This window comes from Heliangelus exortis, chromosome 6, assembly GCF_036169615.1.
Source record: "Heliangelus exortis chromosome 6, bHelExo1.hap1, whole genome shotgun sequence".
In the NCBI taxonomy this organism is placed as follows: Eukaryota; Metazoa; Chordata; class Aves; order Apodiformes; family Trochilidae; genus Heliangelus; species Heliangelus exortis.
In genome coordinates, this window is record NC_092427.1 from 29,574,226 (window position 1) to 29,598,310 (window position 24,085).

Sequence of the window (24,085 nt, forward strand, 5' to 3'; positions counted from 1 at the left end):
ACAAGGGCCAATGGTTATAAACTGGAGCATAGAAAGTTCCGTATAAATATTAGGAAGAAATTTTCCAGTGTGAGGGTGACAGGGCACTGGCACAGGCTGCCCAGGGAGGTTGTGGAGTCTCCTTCCCTGGAGACATTCAAAACCCATCTGGATGTGTTCCTGTGTGACCTGCTATAGGTGACCCTGCTCTGGCAGGGGGGGTTGGACTAGATGATCTTTCGAGGTCCCTTCCAACCCCTAAATTTCTGTGATTCTATGATTCCATGGTGTTTGCCGCATCTTCAAATGTTTCTTAAGTTATGACAGTAAACAAATATTATCATTAGGAGTTGCTATCTGGTTTCTTTATATACATAAACACAGCTGTACCACATTTTCTGCATGTATCACATGGCTTATTACGAAGAATGTTGGGTCATTTTTTCAGCCGTTGCTGGCTTAGTGTGGAGCCACTGGTGGGTCCTGCTGCCTGCAGCTGTGGAGGGTGGCAGCCTCAAACGACAGATGTGCAGCTGCTGCTCTTACAAAGAGTGTCAAGCATGACCCTGACTTTCCTGGCAAGGAAACAGCATAGGTAGACAGGTCTAGGATGCACGAGTTCAAACAAGAAGCATCAAGTCTATTGTAGCAAAGAAGTACTGTTGTCTAGTTAGTTCTTCTGCTTGGTTTCATGACTGGATGCTGAACTTTGTCAATTTACATGGATAATACTGAGTGAATTATCCTTTACTAGTTTCTCTAACACTGGATGAGAACCAAGAATATTTTCTGTAACAACTGTAGCAACAAATTATCTTTGAGTTCAAGGTAAGTTAAAATTGTTTTAGCAAAGATAGAAAATCTAAGATGTCTGCTTGAATATTCTTCAGGACAAGAATTATCCTCCTTTTCCTTGTCCTGCATTTTATGCCCTTCTTAATTCTACTTGTATCTTGGCTCCATTGATTGCCAGAGCTTAAGTAATAATTAACAAGTATGAGTCCTTTTCAGGTTTGCAGCTATCAGGAGGGCTGGTGAGAAACTTTCCTCCAGAAGACAAAGCAGCACAGAAAGATTGGTCTTGTGTAGTATGTACTTAAAAGTTAAATAAAGCATGAGCTTGTTTTATTTTCTTGCTTTTTAATGAAAATATAAAGTTTAGGCTTTGTACTTGTTTTCTCTTAGTGCAAACTAATCAACTTAGTCTCTGTGTTTTAATGGCTACCTTAAAGAAGTAAACAGCTGTGTTTGGCCAAAGGATCAGTTTAGCTCCAGAGGGCTGGTTCTACTTTTTCACTAACAGCTTCAAATCTGAAGTCATATATGAGTATATATGTGAAGGCAAAAACTGCACAGAACTGTGTGTTTTCTCTTGGGCTGCTCTAGAACCAGCACAGGGCTTGGGAGTGGTGGGTTGCCTGCATCATGCCAGAAGTATGTCAAGTGCCATAGAGCAATTGCTTGGGTTGCCTTTTGTTCCAGTAGTTGAGTCCGCTGAGGACTGAAATTGATTTTCCTTATGTTAGCATGTGAAGGCTCTGCCCCTTGACCCGTTGCCGGCGAGCGTGCAGGGCACAGAAAGGCTGCAGCTTTGCAGAAGTAAGCAGCATTACGTCTCTTATCACCAGTGCATTCTTTTTCCAAAATTGCTCTCCCCTGGGCTTTTTCTTTCTACCCTATTCTGCTCTTTGCACCAATGCCGGATTGCCCCATAAATATTTTGTATGCCTGTAACAACGTTTTTTTCCTTGCAATAGCATAATATTTTTTAAAAGTATTGGAAGTGGTTGATCTGTATTCATGAACCAGATAATACTGCAGAGTCCAGTTGAGCACACTACCAGCAATTGGTAGTATGGGCCATCTACTCTAAGCCATTATTGCTGTGCAGCTTAATCCGATATAAAACATCCTGCTCATGTGTCAATTTTACCAACGGTGATGCAATGATATGTAAAACTGAGGAAAGTGAACAGGGACTGCAATTATAAGAACAAGCTCATCTATAACCTACTCAGACTCTCGGAAAGAAAGACCAACGCTCACACTGTAAATATTTTCAGAAAGTGATGAAATAACATCTTTTGCTAGATGAGTGAGTTGTTTTAGTCTTCTTTTCTCAGAAATGACAGATGTTGGGAATTTCTTCCCTCCTCCTCAATTTTGATGCTCTAGTTAACTCATCCACTGCCTCTTAGCTGATGTGCATCCACTGGCCAGGAGACTAAACCCCATAGAAACGTTGTTGTCATTGCTGCGATTAACCCAAAGTTCTCCAAAGTCACATTGGTATCCAGAAGTCTTTGAATCTTAATTTTTCATACCTGTGTGATATTATCTTATTAAATTTTAAAATTAAAAAAACCATGCAAATACATCTAGACTTGAATATTAATACACGCTCATAGCTTTTTACCTGTTAGGAAGAAAAGAAGCAGCATAAGTCTGGAAGAATAAGCCATGTTTCAATGTCTGCTCTCAGTAGGTGGCACTCTTTCCTCTGAGTATGTGTGGAGTTAAAATCTCAGCAAGTCTGCTTTCAAGGTTCATGTTTTAGCTCAGAAACAAATTGAGGACCGGCAGTTTGTGGTTGCTGAAGGCTCATAGCACATTTTTTTCAAGAGATGTGGCATTGCTTTTCTTTGTCCTTGTAATTTTATGTACTCTTGTAATCAAAATCTGTGTGTCTGTTTTTTCTCCATAGATTCAAGAAGGTTTGTTGCTCATAATATTCCCCATCACCACCCACAAAAGAGAATCTGTGTATGTGTGTCCATGTGGAATGACTGACAAAGTCTTCACCAGAGATGTTTTCATGTCATTTATTAGTTATTTTTTAATCCTGTATAGACTGAAAAGTATTTGGGGTCTTTTGAGAGACTTAGAGACACTCCATAAATCTAAAATTTCACTTATTTACTTGCTCTTATTTTTTAACAGTTGGGTTATGAAGGAGTAGCGTTTTCCTTTATTGTAGGTTCAAATGGACTTTTAACTTAAAGAGCAAAAGTGTATGTTTTTGTGCATTGATAATAATTTAAATTTTGTTTCTTTGTTGTGCAGTGTAGGGGGTTGCCATTGCCATATTAATTCAGAACCATTCATGGAGAGAAAGATTACATTGTAAGGCAGATGCAAGAAAAATGGAAGAAAAATGGGTGGAGAAGGGGAGAGAGAGAAAAAGAGAGCAAGAACATTTTGCCACCTCTGAAGTGATCTTAAATGGAAATAAAATGTTTTTCAATAAAGAGGGCATGGACCTCTATGCCATCTCTTGCTCAAATGCATTTCTAAGTTGGAGTAATATGAGCTACACCCTTCCTCCCCCCACATAACAGAGGTGTGGACATCTGCAGAATTAAGAGTGTGATGTAAAAAGCTTCAGGCTGTATGGGAATATTTCACTTCAAGAGACCCTCCTTTCAGATGGTAAAAGTAATCAGAGTTGTCATGGGAAATGGATTATTATTATTATTATTATTATTATTATTATTATTATTATTATTATTATTATTATTATTATTATTGTTGTTGTTGTTATTGTTATTGTTATTATTAAATATGGAAAAGTTTGTTTTTTACTCCCTCTTAAATTTCTGCATTGGCAAAGCTACAGATTAAGGAAGTGGGCTGAGGAAGTTAAGATTCTCCAGAGGGCACACTAACAGTCAAAATCTATGGTCTTATATGGGTTGGCGAATGTGTGAGACCTCACTGAAAGACATAATTCTGGAAGCAGAAACCAGAAAGTATTGAGAACCTAGCTGGTAGCTCTTCTCTTCTGTTGGGTGACTGTTCTATGGGGACTTCTAGAATGAAAACATCTAAGAACTTGTCAAAGCAGAGATCAAAGCATTTGGAAAATCATTGACAGTTTTTGACGGCATTTTCTCTGCCCCATTCTGATTCCTTATATACTTCCCACCACTCCTTTTGTATATAGTGCTTTCACTTTGGGTCCTATCCATACATTGTTCTGGCCTTTCTACATTCTTTCTTTGTTACTCTCATCCTGCATTTGAAAGTGTGTCTACTTTTCCTACCCCAGAGGGTCTTATGCCATTTGTCACTTTCATTCTTTTCCTTGTTCATTTGTTCCCCCTGTCATTAGTTTATGTTCTGTCAGTACAAACCACTGGTTCCCTGTCTCTATGGCTCATTCCATTGGTGTTCTCCAAGACCTGTTCTAAAAAGTATTAGTGTTATGTGTGTGCACTGAGCACATGAGTTATGTAAAATTTCTTTCAAGTAGCCTCCAAAAGGTTGGTATGGAATGGAGTACACTTGGAAAAGCTTCTTTGTTTTTCTGCTTACAGGAAACTAATTATTGGTGAGCTACTTTGACAGCAGCTGTAAGTCTGAAGTGTGATGTCTTCCGAATATTTCCATCATATAACTGATGGGAGCCACAGACCACTGAAAAAGCTTAACTGTGGATTCTGCTGTCATGGCCAGGACAGGTATGTTAAACCACATTGTGCAACTGGCTTTTATTTGAAAGCCAGCTAAGATATTAACTTGGTGGTACTAATACAATTGTTCAGTGTCCCACTGGAAAGAGACACTAGGATGATTTAGTGGCCTTGATACATATCTATGCTTTATGAACCTCTGTGTCCATACAAACTTAAAAAAAAAGACACAGAATTCTCCTAATGTCACTACAACTTTCCTTAGGAATGGGAGTTAAAGCTTTAGGGAAACTGAGTATTGACCTTGTATCTGTGATGGGAGAAAGTGCAGCTCATCTGAATGCAAGTTTTGCCCCTCCTTCCTCTCTCTCTCTCATTTTGATTTTCTCCCAGTTCCTCTCCCTTTAGGTGTTTTTTGTTGCATAGTCATAAGTACTACAGCATCTGTCTCTGGTCAGATAATTACATGTAGTATGTAATATAGAACATAGAAAATGCTACTTCACTACAGTCAATAATTTCAGCAATTAAAAAAAAAAATGTCCAAGAAATCATTATGTTTAACTTCAACAAAATATCACATAATTTTCTGTATCCATAATATTCAAAAGAATCTAGAAACTGCATAAGTAAGAATGAAAAATCACTGCGTTCAGTTTAACAGATGATCCACCCCAGACATACCCTTTACCTTTGTAGGCAATTCATGTTGGGTACCAACATGCATAATAATTATAAACAATAAAAGTGGTGCAGCATGAAAAAAAGTCATGTGTCTTAAGCTGCATCTTCAGGCAAAAGGCCAATGCATAAGTTACCTGCACCAGTTCAGCCTTACCTCAGCTATGAATAATATTTTTGCACGGAGAGATCTTCTGATATATCATTTTCATAAACAGAAAACAGAGTTTAGCATTAAAAAATATAAAATCCTTAGACAGTGTAGGATGACATAAGTCTATTAATTGCTAGCTAATTTAGCTAACAATAGCAATTTAAATAGCAATTTAAATCATCTGATATTCTTAGCCGCAAATAGAAAAAGAAACAAAAATGCCTCCTCCACAATTCAAATAGTACCTTGAGTTCTGTTAATTATATTTTGGGTATAATTCTTCAACCACTAAACTTAAAAATAGCTCTGGGTTTGTTTTTTGTTGGTTTCTAGTTTGATTTTTTTGTTTGTTTGTTTTTTGTTTTCATTTTTATGCTCTTGCCAGATCCAGTTTTATTTCAAATTGATGATTCTTGAAGAAACAGAAGTATAAACCACACAACTGGTATTCTATTCCCCCAGAGCACAGAACTGGCCCTTGAGGGCCAGATGAGACCATACTTTCAAACGAAGCACCAAGCAAACTGTCCGCAGATATTATTCTATTTCCTGTTATATAGAACAGTTACCTCTTTTCCTACTGCTAGAGCCCAGCTTATGAGCCTGCCCTCAGTAAATTAAAGGAAAAAAACACTTTCTTCTGATGCCATTCCTCTGTATGCACTCATGTCTCCAAGGCTTAAGATCTAACAATCCTCTAACAACTTGGCCTGGAAAGATGAATAGCTTTTAAAACATTGTGTAGATTGTATTAATTGGGAAGGGAGTAATGGGTTTAAAATAACTGGAACATTTTTTAAACAGCTTGATTACAAGGATTATCACATACACGTTGAATTAGACAAATCCAGGGAATTGTGGATAATTTCTGCCTTTCCTGACCATGCATTTAAAGTAGAGAAATGTAGAACAAAAAGCAAATAGCACAACCTGTTTTAATCAAAGAAGTCTAGCAAGAAACAATCAATTAAAGAACAGTCTGATTCTCTGTGACATCAATGTATGAAAATCTGTTAGACGCCAGATTGTGTCTCAAGACACATATGATGAACTGAACAAAATGACCTGCTAATAGCTTTTACGGGTAATAAATGCATCATGTTATTGGTAATTCTGCAGATGGTAAATCAAGCTAATATCCAGGCTGAAACAAGCTACTTGTTAAATATACTTCAAAAATGTTCCTCCTTGTTATTCTATAATTGTATCACACAGAAAAATAAGATGATTGCTACTTATTTTTTAAGCATTTTAAATTAAGATGTGTTTCAACATGCAGACATTTTAATTTTCAATTTCTTTAGAGAGAGCATTTTTCTAACTGATCTGAGCTTTTGAAGCACAGCATTTGTATTTAGATTAGCAGCCCTCTATAAATTGCTATATATAAATGTTCTCAGTTTCATTGTTTAACATGTATTTTGAAAGAGATTTCCTAGTGTCTAATGTTAATCTGAAGCTTCCATTCAGGCAGCAGGACTTTCTGTTGTACAAATGTAAGCCATTTCAAAATGAGGAATTAGTGATTTCTGGACTATGAGATGTTGCAAAAGCTGAATTAATCAAACTGTAGAAAAAAGACCAGGTCTTTTTTTTTTTTTTTTTGGAATATAACAAAATTATTCCATTTGTGTACCTAAACAAGATAAATTCTGTAAAGAAGGGGATTAATTTATGCACCAAATACCATATCTATCTAAAGAAAAAAAATTGTCAAAATTTTGGCTCGGAAAATATTGATGTAAGGTGTATGTCCCACAGTCTTGCTAAAAAGTGCCAAGTGAAAGAAAATAAGCAAACCCAAACAACTTATTCCATCTCTTCATGATGAGAGTTTTACGGAATTCAGTTTTTAATAATAAAAAAGTTAAATAATTTTCCAGGTAGCAATTATTTACTGCAGAAAAGCATCTACTAGCTGTAATAAATTCTATGTTTGTGGCTATCTAATTCAGTATTTATCCACAACAAATTCGAACAGATGTTCAATGCTCAATTATTATACTATCTGTTAAAAAGTGTTTTTGACAGGCTAATTCATCAAGAAACTAGAAAAATATTGGAAAACATTAATAAAATTTGAAGGTGACACCTAAGCCTGCTAGATACTGCAAAACCATTCAGGCAGCTGAGAGTCACAGGTAGCAAAAAGTGAATATGATGAGGGAACAGAATCAGAAAGATTTGTATTGGGGAATCTTTTGAACACATTCCTTTTCCCAGATTCTTGTGAAAGCATGGTGGCCTTGACCCTACCTCAGTGCTTTAGTTCTACATTCCTGCCTCAGATCTAGACACATTAATAACATCTTTTGTTACTTACCACTTACTATATTTGTTCTAGCTATATCTCCTCTCACAACTTCACACTTGAGCTAGTATGTCTTGTTTGAGTTTATAATGGGTCTTCTCAGCAATTTGGTATTGCTATCAAACTTGCAGAACTGTTGAGAAATGCTAAATAATAACAGTATCAAGGTTTTATTTAGATCTTAAAATTAATATGCTCAGCACATTCATGGTCTGTTGTGGTCATTTTCAGTGAATACTGAAATCAAGTTACTGGTGAAGAAGTTGGACGAAAGAGATTGTTAAATCTGTGCTATTAGGATGCAGAATATCCCCTTTCCAGTATGGCAGGAGGGTTCTAGCTTGGAGAGAGTGAGAGACAGCAATGAAATGTTTGGCAGTCCTGCTGCAAGTGTGGTTTCTGGGAAAAAAAAATAATACATACTGGTCACCTGAGTGGGTGGAGTCCTGAATCGTGAGGCCTTGCTTGCCTCAATCATGAGGCTTGCATGACATTTGCTCACACTGACTGATGGGTCACTCAAGTTCATTCAAATGGTGCTAGACCATTACTTTCAAAGCATGCAGAAGTATTCATAGCCAAAACAGTTGCATGCTTTCCAGTTGTAGAAAGGAAAAACATAATTTTAGTTTTCTGGTTTTTGTTATATTTTAAATATATATATATAACCTATATATACATATAATATTTATGAAGATATTAGTCAAAATAACAGGGCTCAGTCTTAGGACCAGTGCTCTTTAATGTTTTAATAAATGATCTGGATGCAGGAGTCAAATGTACATTGTTTGCCAATAATACTAAACTGCTGTGAACTCCTTAAAGGGTTCAGAGGCCTTACAGAGAAACTGATGGATTAGAAAACTGGGCAGTCAACAACCATATGAAATTTAACAAGAGTAAGTACAGGATTTTACATCTGGGATGGGGAAATCATGTTTATACATACAAGGTGGGTGACAAGAGGCTGGAGAGCAGCCCTTCAGAAAATGATCTGGGGGTTTGGCTTGGTGGCAGGTTGAATATGAGCCAACGTATTGCCTTTGGCCCTGGCAGTGTCTTGGGTTGCACCAAGGACAATATAGCTAGCCAGGTGATGGAGGTGACTGTCCCACTCTACATTGCAATGGTGTAGCCCCATCTTGAGTTTTGTATTCAGTTTTGGGCACCTCCATATAATGACATAAAACTATTAGAGCCTGTCCAGAGGAGGGTGACCAAGATAGTGAAAGGATTTGAGGGCAAGACTTACAAGAAGTGGGTGAAGTCACTTAGATTGTTCAACTTGGAGAAGACCTCATGCCAATCTACAACTTCCTCAAAGGGGGCAGTGAAGGGGGAGGTGATCTCTCTCAGGTGACCACAATAGGACAGGGGGAAATGGAATGAAGATGCATCAGGATGCATCTTGTCCTATTAGGACAAGATAGACATTGAGTTACTGGACCTTGTCCAAAGAAGAGCATCAAAACTGGTGAAGAGTCTGGAACCCAAGTCTTATGAGGAGCAGCTGAGGGAACTAGAGAAGAGACTAGAGAAGAGGAGATCTTATTGCTCTTTACAGTTACCTGAAAGGAGGCTGTGGTGAGGTGAGGGTTGGTCTCTTCTCCCATAAAAACAGTGATAGGATGAGGAGAAATTGAGATGTCCTTAAACAGAGGTTACTTTCAAAATATGAATAATTCATTGTGAGATATTGTCACATGTCTGTCAGTAAGGACAACATGACTGTGAGAAAGCATAATGTGTTTCTCTATATGCTCTCTTCTGAATTATTTTTAAAGGTATTAGAATGTTAAAATGAAAATGTATTATTTACTATACATACAAGACAACAGAATAGCATTACTGTTGTACATCCTTCTAACCAACTCATCCAAAAGCTGGCTGGGGTGCTGAAGCTGACCTGGTTAACTGGTAAAGAAATTCCACATCAGTGCCTCTACCTCTGTCCTTCCCCCTTCATTCACCATCTTCTTGTTTCAAATGGACCAACAATTCTACTTTATATCTCCAAAGAAACTGTTTAGTATATTAAAATGGGCAATAACTGAATTTAAAATTGTAATAATGAAGTCACAAGTTACTGGGACTGTGCTTCCCCTCAGTCATAAAAATTGTATGAGAATTTCTACCTGAGATGCACTTGGTACCAGCTTTGAAAGGGACTTGGCTCTCAGCAAAATACTCCTAAGTCATGGGCGTATCATCATTGTCTCTTTGGCTTCTGACACAGTGCCCATGCTTAAGTTGTTTTATTATGATAAATACTGAAAAAAAAATCCACAAGTGAAGACATGGTTTTTCAGCAGACATCCTCTCCAACATTTTTATTTTAATATATATAGTTGTTGCCAGAGGCACTGTGCAAACGCAAAAAATTCCTGTTACTGCCTAAAAGAGCTTAAAAATACTTAAGAGTATTAACAACTAGCATGGAAAGATCCATCTTTCAAATTCATCTGAAAAAATGTAGAGTAACCTCTATAAGACTGTTTCTACCTCAGAGTGAGGTCTCTCAGTCCTCAGAAGAGAAAATATATGTACTGAGAAAAGATGCACAAACCAAAAAGGTGTAGCTGAGAGATGTCTGAAATGTCTGTGGCAGGATTCAGTTCTGACCACATATTTCACATTTCTCCTTCACTAGGAATGCCATACAGAAATTTTCTACAACCACCCTTGTCTTTAAAAAAATCTTTTTCTTCCAGTCATGACTTTATGAAGGGTAGGTGGCCCTATGAGATATTTTCCCCAGATCCTTTTCATTTTGCTCTTTTTCTTTTAAAATAACTGAAAAATCTGTGTTTAAAAGCAAGAACTAGTTTTCATCATGTCATAGCTGCTGTTGCAGGCCTTATGGTTGTCCATTTTTTGGGTGCTCTGGAATCCAATATCTTAGGAACAACTCAAAGAACATAACTTTAAAGCTTGTTCTCTGGATGAGCAGAAGAGGGAAATCATGTGCTGTATATCTTGAGAAATTCTATTTTTTATAGTAAAATTTATTTGAAATTAAGTATATGATGTGAGTTTAAATATTGGTCTAAATTCTAAATTATCGTCTCTTGGTACATATTTAGTGTGAACTGAAAAAGTCTTAAATGGTTTAAAAATGGCTTTGAAGCATTATGTAGAAGCAGATATAATTTCTAAATTATGGGATATTGATGGCTTCCTTCTACATTTAGCATTAGTCTAAATGTAAAGCTAAAGAAATTAGCTTTCAATTTCAAAATTCACTCCAGAAATGTACAACATATATGTGTGCCTACAAGTTTACTTAGTTTAAGTATTTATTTTGGGATTCTTCATGTTTCTGTAATATTTTAAAATTCAGAACAGTAAATTTATTATGACAGCAACTTTGTTATCTAGAATTCATTCCTTTGCATTTTTTATTTTAGATTTTATTTTCTACGCACTGGCTAAATTACTGGCTTCTTATTTGTTCTCCTTACTGACATTGTATAATCCACCTGGCTTTGGGAAAAAAAAACCCTACAGCTCATGAATGAAATAGCCTTAAATTTAAGAGGAAGAAATATCTTATAGGTAAACTATCCCAGCTGAAATCCTGCAGTGTAGGAGCTTAAGTACCTGACTCCCATACCTATGTCAAGGATAGCAGAAACAGCAGAAAAAAATGTACAGTTGCCTTAGACCTGGAATAAATCATGATTTTAAATTATTCTGTTATGGAGGAGTTATACTGTGGGCTATTTTGCTCCTGGCAAGAGTTGTATGGAATAGTTTGTACTTAATAAAAATGTGGGCAGCAAACTAGATAGGTTTAAAGGAAACAAAAAATTGGTGAGTTTTTCTACATGGACACATGAATGTCTGCCTGTGTTGCTTTCTGTGCAAAAGAAAGAGAAGAACAAAATTTAAAAACAATAAAAGAGAGAGAGAGGAATTTTGAACTGTTAAAATTCAAAGTTCTCCTGACCAGTCTGGACTGGAAGGTGATAGTGACTATAGATTTCATATACCAGTGCAGCACAAGTCACTTTTGTTGAAAAAAAAAAAAAAAGGGAGTTGGTCAAAATAACTGACAAGAGAAACTGTAAAATGAGCTCTTCCAAATTCCAGATATTATTTATTTTAAAGTTATCTTATTCTTTCTGATAATTGTATGTGGTACATATTGCTTGGTAATGGCAAAAGTCACTCATTTCTAAGCAGCAGGCATCTGAGATTTCCCATGATGATAAAGATGTGGCTGTTTCATTCTAACAAGTGGATATCCACAGCTAAATCCTGACATTAACGAAACCAAAATAACAAAGCAAATTATGCTTATGAGCCAGACATCTAGAACTCTTCTTAAATGTCCCTACAATATCCCTTTGTGGAGGAGCAAGGGCAAAAAATGGAAGGCACAAAATAAAGAACATTGGACCTAACTTTTCTTTTTTTAAAATTCATTTTAGGGCCTGGTTAAGAAAAGTGCTTAAGAGCATGGATAACTTTAAGCAGATAAGTAATACTTTATTTCCCACAGACTATGTACATCTTCAATCTTATTTATGAGCATAAGTATTTTGCTGAATGGAAGCATAGAGAAAAAAATATTATTTAAGTCCAAGAGTGAATAACATAAGGAGAATAATCTTCTAATAGTCAAGTGTTACACACTTCAGTTTATTTTTGACACTTGATAAAACACCTTTGTTAAAAGGTGTTTTTGTTAAAAATGTTTGTAAAAAAAACATTTGGGGTTTAGAAGGAAGGGACTGGTGAGAGCAGAGATGGGTATAGCTTTAAAGCCAAGGTCAGTGTTAAACTTCTCTGACGAATTTGACCTTTTAAGTTGAGCAAGATTAACCATTCTTTTTACTGCCTTTGTCCAGCTGAAATGGCATCCCTCACAAACACAGACAAGGAGAGAAGAAGAAATTAGCAAGCAAATTATTTTTTGCACAAATTCCTAGACATCCTAGACACTCAGCAGTGAACACAATGTAAGAAGGGTTAGAACTTGGCCCAAGAAGGGTTTTTTTTTCCTTCTCTATGCCTGAGGTTATTCTTCTAGGAAATGTATCTTTCAGTGTACTGCAATTGAACTACTCTCATACTCTGTTTTGGCCTCCTGATGAAGTGTAACCTCATAGAACTGGCAGACTCATTCAGTCTGCACCCCCTTAATTCACGACTTATAGTACCTGTAGATTGGCAAAACCAAGCTCCTACTCCCCTGCTTAAAAAATGAAACAGCTTTTTCCAAACACTTTTACTTTGTGTTGTTGAACGTAGTTTACAAATGTCTAATAATAAAGCAAAAGAGAGAAATATTTTCATTTTTAGTGTGCTGGTATGTTAACTGTACACCCTTGACAGCATTTTAAGAATGTCGGGTTTTCCTTTCTGTGTACCTGTTTTGCTTTAACAACACACCCCAAAAAAAAAAGATTGTTTGGAAACACACATTGTCAAGCTGCTTAGAGTGGCTTTAGAAAACACCCATGGAAACCAAATCCCATCCCATGCCAAACCTCTCTTTTAAGCCAGTGTTGAACATTATTCTCTACCAATAACACATATTTCCAAATAAACCCATTCCTGCCAGCTCTTGCTGCTTTATCGCAAGTCTTGCAGTATTTAATGCTGTACTTGAAGTACCAGCTGCTGGACATAAGTGATAACAAGAGAGTCTCACCTTTCATTTAAAAACGTGCATTTTTCTAGCTTTCATGGCTGTGGAGAACAGCTCAAAAATATTATCCAAGAAAAAACAAAAATTTGGAAAAAGAGAAAAACTATCATTTCATGCAAATCTTCATATTTCTTAGTGTCAGGTCTGACACCATTGTAAAACTAAAATTGTAATGAATAAATAAGCACCACTCAGTTTAGATTCTCTGTTTAGCTGGGAGATGGAAACACCCAAATAAAGGTGTCCAGGTTAGTGTGTCGACGACCAGCAGGGTATAGATATTTTTTCAGCTCTATTACTGATTATCCTTTATTGGAAGACAGAAGTCTCAGGACTGTTAAAAATATATACTGATAAAACATAACATTATTGCCTGATTGCCACCATTTATGCAAAACCACTTACACAATGCAAAATATGAATCTCCTTTCCCATGTAGCAATTAGTATTGGGCAGTAGAGGATATTGTGCAGTTCTTACATTGCAAAAACAGCTTTGACAACATTGTCTAGTGGTCTACTGTTCTTAATTACACAAAAAGCATCCTCTTTCTCCCATGCTAAAAGCCAAACAAGAGTATAACTGCTTATGTAAGCTTAATTAGACTTCAGCACTAATGCTGAATTCCATCTCTGAATAATTCCAACCTTTTATGCAAATTCAAAAAAAAGAAAATTGTAGCAGTACCTTACTAGAATTGGAGATGCGTTTAAGCAAGTTCCCTCTAAACTCTGAAAAAATTCAGGACTCTTTTTTAATTAATTTTTTTTCCTTTAGATTTGAAACTGAAGCCATTTCATCAAAAATAACTCACCTTCTCCCAAGGAGAAAAGAGGAGAATTATGATAACTCATATGACTTTGGAAGAGCTTTACCTGCTGTGATAAGCCTATTTGACTACATGGCTGCAAGAACAGTGACATTTTGACATCAATTCCCATAAGGATATCTCTTCCAAAGATTTGGTTTTCTTTATGATTTAATTCAGTTTCCCTATAATGGAACTCCTTATGTCTAGATATTGCCTCTGCAGCTTTCTTTCTAATGGCCCAGGTTTACTTCCCCACATGACCATTGTCCAACCTGATATGGGTTGGACCCAGCTAAGGCTGGTCGATGAATGATAATTCTTCTGGGAAAAGCAACAGAAAAACACAAGATGACAAAAGCTCACTGGCATCTTTCAATTTTTCAAAAGTGAAAAAAAACCCAAGAACACTTCAGTAAAATTCTCCTGAAAACTGCTAAGCCATATTATAATAATGTGTACAAGTGCTAGACTGCAGATGTATGAATAGGTCAGATATTGTCTGGTCCTTTTCAGACAGTGTTTATGATCAGAATCACTGAAAGGGGACCTTGCTGCATTGTCCCTTCTTTTCTAGATAATTACCTTTTTAAAAAATTTTATTATATATGAGACATCTCAAATGAAAGCACATACTTCACAGTTTATGCTTTAATGTTGCATTTATCTCCAAAAGCCAGATTTATTTAGGCTGAGAAATATATTCCAGTGAAATCAGTGAACAAAAATACAGCTACCATATATATATTTTGTATGTCTCTATCATGGGTTACAGATATCTCAAGCTGAGATGAGGACCTCTATCTGTTACATTTTCTGATGCTGAAAAATTTCCTATCTATGACTAGGTAGGATGAAATCAACTGGAATTGTAGTCAGTAGGAATACCTCATAGAATAATATATTACTTGACATGAGTAATGGTGGCAGAACACACCCTATGGGAATTGCACAGCTAAAAATTGGCACATTAAGTTGAAATACTCCCAATCCCCTCCCCAGTAGTATTTCCTGATCCAGACTTGTCAGTGCAAATACAGCCTGACCTTCTGTTATTCCTTCTATTGACTCCTGGGCATTGATGGCTTTTTTTAAAAAATTTGTTTTTCAAGTGAAAATTCAGTTCATGAAATATTCTATCAGGTTATTCTCCTTGAGTCTAAGTCACACATCAACTTCCTTTGGCAAGGAGAAACCTTTTGTAAGGAATTTGTGTAGCTTTGCCCTATAGTAAAAAGATAAATTTTAAACCAATTTCTCAAGGGTTTCATAACCCTGATACGTTGCTAAGTGAGACAGCCATACCCAGGTTATTCAATGGTATCTCACAAGATGACAGATGGGAATTGCAGGAATATTGTAGGTTGTAACATTCTTCTCAGATATCAGGGAAGAAAAATACATCTTGCTATTGTACCATTGGAAAGTGATCAAGCGGGAAAAAAATATTTGGTGTTACATTAATCCTGTATGAATATTTCTTTCTCTTTGGCAAATACTTGGAAAAGATTTTGTTGGAAGAACAGATGGGTACACACTTCCCAGTTTCATTGCCATAGAATTATTTCCACTAACAGTGAAAGGATTATTTGGAACTATGAGCAAGTTGCAGTTCCGCTCTTGTGATGTTTCTTTTCAATGAAAGGTGATAAAGAAAAAATGAGCAACAATGAAATATCTGTTCCGAATTTAGGTGACAGAGAAATAATTCCTAGTGCTGCGTACAAGAATTATGCAGAGTCATTTATGAAGCTGTGAGATGATAGAGACTGGAAGAAACCTTCAACACTGTTTCACAGCAGACTAAATCAGGCAAGAGAGCAAGAGTTAGATAAAGATGTACCTTGCAATATTATTTCTTGGATTTCTCCTACGAGACTTCTACCCCATATGTGCCACAGATTGTGCCAGCTTCTAGGAAGTTGGAAATGCCCTGTTTTAGCCCATGATAGTATTCTAAAGGGAGAGAGATGTGTGATGTATTGCTTTTCCAAATATTCTTATTTTCAGTGGGATAAAATATTAAGTATCTTTTTAATTTCAATGCCATACAGTTTATTTTTTAATATTTATATGTTTTTGAAAAATATTGTTTTGGCAACCTGAGTAATCCCCTACTGACTTAGTGGAGATGATTCAGTTTTTTCTGAAGTTCCTTACTGTGTGTTCTCTTGTTCTGAATAGAATATATAATCCTGCTTTGGTATCCTTGCGATGATGTTACTTTGATTTTATGACAATAAACAGCAATATTTAGTCTTCGTGTATCCTTCCTAGATTGCTTCTTAATGCTCACATAATTTTTTAAGTTTGTAACCCTTCATTTCCTTTGTTTTTCTCCATATATATTTTTATGCTTTCATTTACTTCAGTATTTTCCCAACGTAGACCACAGTAGGACTGTAGACCACTTGGGACTGGGCACCTACATCACACAGGTACAAAATGTTCTTTTTTAATTACATTTTTGCTGTCTTGATGAGCTTTCATGTGTATTGCATTTGCTACTTATGTTTATTTTTTATTTTACCATATTTAGAAATAAAGGGTGGAGCAAAACTACAGTCTGTAGACCTGACTTGTAATTAGTGTTTTGAGACTTTAATTTTGAATTCTCAAAAAGTTAGATAATTATTAGAACTTTTTCTACCAAGTAACTGTACCACAGATAAACTTTTACTTCTATTTTTCTCCTCCTTCTTCCACTGAGACAGGCTCCTTAGAAGAGGAAAGACAGATGTAAACTGCAAAGTCTGAAGCCTTGAATATGGCATTAGTTCAGGTACGTGCTTGGGACCGATACTGTAGGAAATTTTCAGTTCTCCAGGTGAGACTTTTGATGTGGCCAGGCACAACAAAACTTTGTTCATTTTTAGGCATGCGTGCATTCTGAAGAGCAGATTAGGGAGTTATTAATAGCAGATATTACAATAAGATTTTTTCTTAATGTTATTGTCATCATTGTAGTGATCAAGGTCTTTTGGTTTTAGAATTGGCAGCAAAATAAAAAAATATATATTTTGGAATCCTTCATTTATAACTTTAAATTCCTTAGTATGGCAAATGGCCAAGGAAAAAAATTTTTTTCCTTCCCTAAAATACGCTTTATTCCACATCAACCATTTGTCAGAGGTTCTGTTGAAACATTATATCCTATATTCGAATCCTCTCTTGAGAATAATTGTTTGCTTTAGGGTCTTCAAACAGTAATTTCAGGATCTCTGCAGGCAAGGCTGTTTACAGAAAGACATGAGAATCATTTGGTCACTGTTGAAGACCTGTAGCACCACTGCAGGGACAGACAGTGCTAAAATCAGCAGTTACTTCATGAGTCAGTAAATATAAAAAAAATAACAGCCATACTAATTTACTATCAGTAGTAATTTTATACTGTGTGAATTGACTAGCAGGGGTTCTTTGAGTAATTTATTTGTTTTTAATATTCCCTGAAATACAGACATTAGAGGTATGTGTAGTATAAGAACAATGAGACTGAACTGCTAGTCCTTTTGGAAAAATGAGTCTGGATGTAGCTTTTCCTAAGGAGTAAGATTCTACAGTGTATGAGAATAATAACACTGAATTTAGAATGTGTATGTATCAGTGGGATAGTACAAAAATCCTTACAAAATTCTAATAAACGTAATGGAAATGTTTCTAGACAGTTAAAAACAAATATACCCCTGGGCAGCATAAGTACAAATTCTTCAAGGCTAGAGGATGTATTCCAGATCTAGAGCTTCTGACTGTGCCTAATGAGTCAAATATTAAATTAATGTTTGACCAGTCCATGAGCAAATACAGTACAACCTTGCCAAACCAAAGGCATTCCTTCACCAGATAGGATTTTGCATCTTTCAGGGCAACTTTCTTGAACTGAAAAAAAGCAACAAGGAGGGATAAAAAATTATCAAAATATACTTCTGCCACAGTGCATTTCAAGGTCAGAAACATTTTGTTTCATATATACCTTCCTCATTTCCAAATTCCTTCTTAGAAAAAAAAGATAACATTGTGATAGGGCACAACTGAGGAAAACAATATAATTGGTGATATTAGCTTCAGCCTTTCAATAATTGCATGGATTTGACTGCAATTCCAATGGCTAGACTGTTTGTTATCATAATTTAAGATGAGGAAGTCTTATAGTAAAACTTGCAAACTTTTCTTGCTAATCTCCTCAAGATGTATCAAAATGTTTAAATTCAAAGCATTTTATTAGAAATTGAACCTTCTTTGACATGACTGTCCCCATCAGGTGCTAGAGAAAGTAATTAAAATGTTTAAGAAAACTGGTTTAAACTTGTTCATCATACTGATAGAAGCAGACTCCATCTACAATTCTTGTCCTATTCAATGTCCTATTCCGTGTGGTTATCAGTCATTCATTATCCACAGAGTACAAATTACATTCTTTAGATGGAATGGAATCAACTGAAATGCCTTTAAGAAAGATTTTACCTTGTAAATTGTAGGGTTCAAACAATACAAGTGCAAAAGAAAGGCTTGCCACTTAAAAAGTTTCCAATTCGATATAGCACGATGTGTCTTGCAAATCATGGGATGGAGATTAAGAAGAAACTGGGAGGGTGAGGTAGAATGACTAAACCAGTGGATTGGATGGGTCTTGTGAAACTGCAAATCATGTGTTTGAAAAAATGCAGGAAAAACGCTGGTTCAGATTTCACCCTTGAATACAGCCAACCTCATTTACATCTATGCACGTAGATCTGGTGGCAGAAATGGGCTTCTAGTCATAAGTTATGCCCTTGTTAAAATAAAGACACAGATTTTGCTAGTCTACCTGGACTCAAGCAATTGAAATTTGTTCACAAAACAGTTAGTAAAACTCTGATACTTAAAGCCAAGATCCTGGTGTTCTGAGAAAACAAACAATGTCTTAATTGCATAACTATGATGCTGAAAGCTTTGAGTTGCTGATGGAAAAAGTATGGTTAGATTTTAATTTAACTCAGAGGAATCTGGGCCTGTACACTACACGTAACTGTTCTCTTGGGCATGCTTGGTAGTAAAGCCAAGACTAATTTTGGATTCCATTTTGTGTAAAAGCTTAAATAGGGAGCCACTTACTCTATTTGCTTATTCTTTGACAGGATAATCGTTCACTGATCTTCCTAAGAAACTATCTCTGTGCAAGTCAAATGAGGGACTGAGGCCTAAAGGTCAGTAAAGTAGTACACAGGGAAATGAAAGCAGTGCGTACATATTTCTCTTTGCAGACAATTGAGAGTACATTCTTATTGTGTCCTTTTTTTACAAAAACACATAACATTTTTGCTGCAAATGATCTACTGAGTAAAAGCAAGTAGTAAAAATTGGTTTGCCTTAATTTCAAGAAACATGTCCCTGACTCTCCAAATTGCTCTCTAGTGAACATGGCATGTACATTTGAAATTGTTTATGGATCTTGTCATTATTTTACAGTGAAACCTAACCCTGACTTTTCATTTCTGTGACTTAAAGTCAAGAACTTGGTTGTGTAATTAAGTATAGTGGGTCACTCTGTACTGTGGCAATGCTGTTTTCTAGTGCATGGAGTACTGAATCCATGGCACAGCATTAATTGCTAGGTAGAAAAAGATGTTAATATTTTGAATGGTTGTAAGTGTTTTTGCATAAATTCCAGCAATAAGGAAATGGTTTTATGTCTTATAGTTATGCATTTTTAATATCAGAGTGCACTCTAACCATAAAGCATATAACAAAAAGCATTATGTGCATCTTACAGCACATTTTCAGAAGGCCCTTCCTTCCTTCCTTCCTTCCTTCCTTCCTTCCTTCCTTCCTTCCTTCCTTCCTTCCTTCCTTCCTTCCTTCCTTCCTTCCTTCCTTCCTTCCTTCCTTCCTTCCTTCCTTCCTTCCTTCCTTCCTTCCTTCCTTCCTTCCTTCCTTCCTTCCTTCCTTCCTTCCTTCCTTCCTTCCTTCCTTCCTTCCTTCCTTCCTTCCTTCCTTCCTTCCTTCCTTCCTTCCTTCCTTCCTTCCTTCCTTCCTTCCTTCCTTCCTTCCTTCCTTCCTTCCTTCCTTCCTTCCTTCCTTCCTTCCTTCCTTCCTTCCTTCCTTCCTTCCTTCCTTCCTTCCTTCCTTCCTTCCTTCCTTCCTTCCTTCCTTCCTTCCTTCCTTCCTTCCTTCCTTCCTTCCTTCCTTCCTTCCTTCCTTCCTTCCTTCCTTCCTTCCTTCCTTCCTTCCTTCCTTCCTTCCTTCCTTCCTCCCTCCCTCCCTCCCTCCCTCCCTCCCTCCCTCCCTCCCTCCCTCCCTCCCTCCCTCCCTCCCTCCCTCCCTTCCTCCCTCCCTGTCACCTATCCACAGTTATAATATGCAAGTACTCTTAAATGAATGGGCAGAGTATTTTTTTTTCATGTTTTACATCTTGTTCATTAAACAAACATTGTTATTCATACCCCATTTTGCAGTGCTTCATAGGATGCAGATAAATTCACTTAATGTTTGAGAATCAGCATGATCTCCTATATAATATAATATAATATGGTCAATATAATTATTTTTTTAAATGACAGTGGAACACATCATTGTCAGTTAACAGTTGCTATTACTTGGGCCATTCATCATTAGTAGTTAAACTTAAAAAGAAATAATGACATTGTCCTAAATTTCTGATTAGGAAATGGCAGTCTGAATTTAGGCTAAGGAACAGAGGCACATACTTATCTGTGACTTTGCTATAATATTGTTGCAGGATCACAAAGATAGAGCTATTTCTTTACAAATATTGCAAGCTAAGAAATGTGGCAAAATTTTAATCAAGTAATTAGGTAGTTAAGTGAATATTTAGTCATAGATTCTATTACCTACCATTTACATTCCACTGGTAGTGTACCCTTTAATGTTATTTTGGTTGTCAGTAGTATTATCACCAAACTTTCAGAACAGCACTGTCAGTAACAGAATAAGGCCTTTATCTTCCATAAGAAGTTCAAATGGGTAGACCATGATTGCAGAAGCCTGTCAGAGGATGACTTTAATGAGATCCATATGGTCGCCATATGATGCTGCAATGTTTTTCATTCTATCGCTAGAATCCACAAAATTTCATAAATTCATTTCTCCTTTGCCAGACTCCTCAAGGTAAAAAAATACTTTTATCAGACTTGCTCTAAAAGCAACAGTTCTCATAGCAAGAAAGCTTGACTATCTGACTTTATAGGCACAATAATGCCCTCGTATCATGTATATGTGTAAACATATCAGAAACAGCAAATATTTCTGTTCTGGTGGAATCATATGTACAAATATGTGGTACATAATCCTTCTAAAATATTTATATCCAATTTTATGTGTATAATGGAACTAATAAATACATATAAATTCCTGGAAAGGGGCTAGAGATTTAAGGCAAAAACACATAAAAAATATTTTTTTTATTGTACTAATGCTCAGTGATCTCTGTAAAGGGTCATGATCTAATTGCACAGAGAAATGCATAAGCATATAAGGAAATATTCTTTATTACAAAAAGTTTACAGATTGATATTATAAGCTATCTCTAAAACTGGTAGTTGTAACATAACAGAAAATCACTCAAGTATACATCCGTGTATGTAAGCATATATATTTACGCATATATATGAAACATTTTGAAATATACTACATTCTCATCTGTGAGTGTCAATATATATTTATTCATACTCCTAATATATAACCTTGTATTCAATGTTTAAAATAAGTTATATCTAATTCTTCTCAGCTGGTCTCCTAATGAGTTAACATCTTGCAAAAAGCATTAAGTTATCCTTTATTGAGTGATGCCAAAATACAGAACTTGCACTGGTTTTAGATTAAAGTGTTTCACCTAAGTGAGATGCCATGAAGCAAGGATAAAGATAGTGTGGGGAAAAGCAAACAGGATCAACATAATTCTTAAAACAGCAAGGCAAAGATGGTGTATTAAGAGACAAAACAGAGGTAAAGAGTAGACCTGTGATGAGTTCAAACATGAGAATAAGTAACATTAATTTGGTAACTTAAATTGGTATTTCTTTCACTTCAAGTAGGAAGTTCAAGCAATCAATTAACTACAGATGACTTCACTTCTTTATTGCATGACGTTTAACAGCACCCTCCTTTAGTCAGAGCACTTTATTACATATGAAAAGAATCAAATGTCCAACAGAAATTGCAGTTTTGATTTTATTTCTTGTTAATCATAATCTCAATGGCATTTTTATGCCAATTAGTTTGATAAATCCTAATCTGAATTAATGAAAGGCAACAGATTTTGTTAAAAACCTGAAATTATAAAATAGGATTTATCCTGTCAGGTTTACTATTTTCACATTATTTAGGTATGGCCTCAGTATTCTTTTGGCTCTTTTTCATCTGAAAGGTTCTTCTGTGAACTGTAGATTCAGGACTTTCACTCTAGTACCTTTATCAAGATTGCTAATGATTTTGGGAAAAAATGAATTTTAAAAACACAAGTTTATGAAAATTTTCTTAGTAATATAAAAGTTTTCAACAAATTATTCTGTGTTTTATTTTGTGAACTACATAAAGAAATATTTAATCTCTATAGACTTTTGTAGAACTATGCCAAATTTGTCAAGGAAATATTTAACACCCTAATTTATTCTGCCTTCCATTCTACAAGTCTTGCTTATTTTAAAACTATTAACTTTTGCAGAAAATCTCACTCCAGATTGCAAGGAAACAAAATGCACTTGGAAAAAAATATCCAAACTTAGTTGTCTGACATCTGGCACCTTGGTGAGTGGCCTAATCTCAGGCACATGGAAATAAACAGGCTTAATTTCCTGGAGAGTAACTTCATGAATATTCTGATTTTTTAAAATACCAAATACTTTAAAATCCCATCAAACTCAGTGCCCCTGAAAATCAGCTGCATTTGCTGATATTCTTGTTTTATTTTGTTTATTTTTCAACTGCAAGGTTTTAATAACACAACCCACTTCTCCTTATTCTTAGTATTTTTGTCAGCTGCTGGACCTAATTAGAAAGGTGATATGTAATAAAGCATCATATCATAAAAGTGTAGCTTCTATATTAAAAAAAAAAGGTTAACAATTAATCTAATGAAAATGCATCAATAAATTTTCAAGTCCCATCATTGCCAATTCAACAAGAAGCAATGAATGAATACCCTAGATTGGTTCATAAACTGTTAATATGTTGAGATCTGCATTTTCTCTTATGTATTCCCAAACTTGTTGTGCCCTTTGGAAAAGAAAATAATTGTTTTTGACATTATTTGACTGACTTGATTCAAGCAGGCTGTAATTACAGTGATGATCAAGTTTCCATAGACTGCTTGAATTCAAGCAGGAATACAACATGTGGAAACATGATGGCTAATGGCAAACAGATACACTGCACAGATTTTTTTCCCCTAATTCTCATTCTATGCTTCACTGAAGTTACTTCAAATTTACAACTGTGTAAAGGTGAAAAAACATAGCAACAGCATAATTACAGCTGGAAAAAGGCAGCTGGTAGCAGTGGCAGAGAATTTGTCACTGTTTAAATACTATTTAAGCTTACAAAAAAGTACTTGCATATGTCTTGATCAGTACAGAATGTTTTCTAATTCTTATTTAAGAAAAGAAAGGGGAAAAAAAAACCAAGTAACCAGCAACGACAACAAAAACCCACTGCAGAAGTAAAACAAGGCCTCTTTTCTCCTGTGAGTCATTTCTGAGACTTATGGAGGGCAAGACACAAAACATGAAGAAAATCTTTGGAGGAGTGTTCTTTGATTCTTCATGTGTAGTCAATGTAGGTTTCAGAGACTCAAAAATAGTTAAGAGAGAACCTTTATTAAGAAACTAGAGGTGAGGAGGAAAAGAAACAGTAATGCAAAGAGAGGGGGGTGAAACAGGTTTTATGATAAATAAATAAAAACTTGTCCCATTTAAAGATGAAAATAGGATGACAGCAGGAACAGATTCAAAATCATAATTTTCAGAGACCAGGAAAAAAAAATTATATCCAATTGCTATGATGCTTCCTAAAATTTTGTTCTAGCAGCAGCAGGAGCGCAGAAGAAGGTAGAAGATAGGAGAGAAGAAAAATAATTTTGAAAAATAAAAGT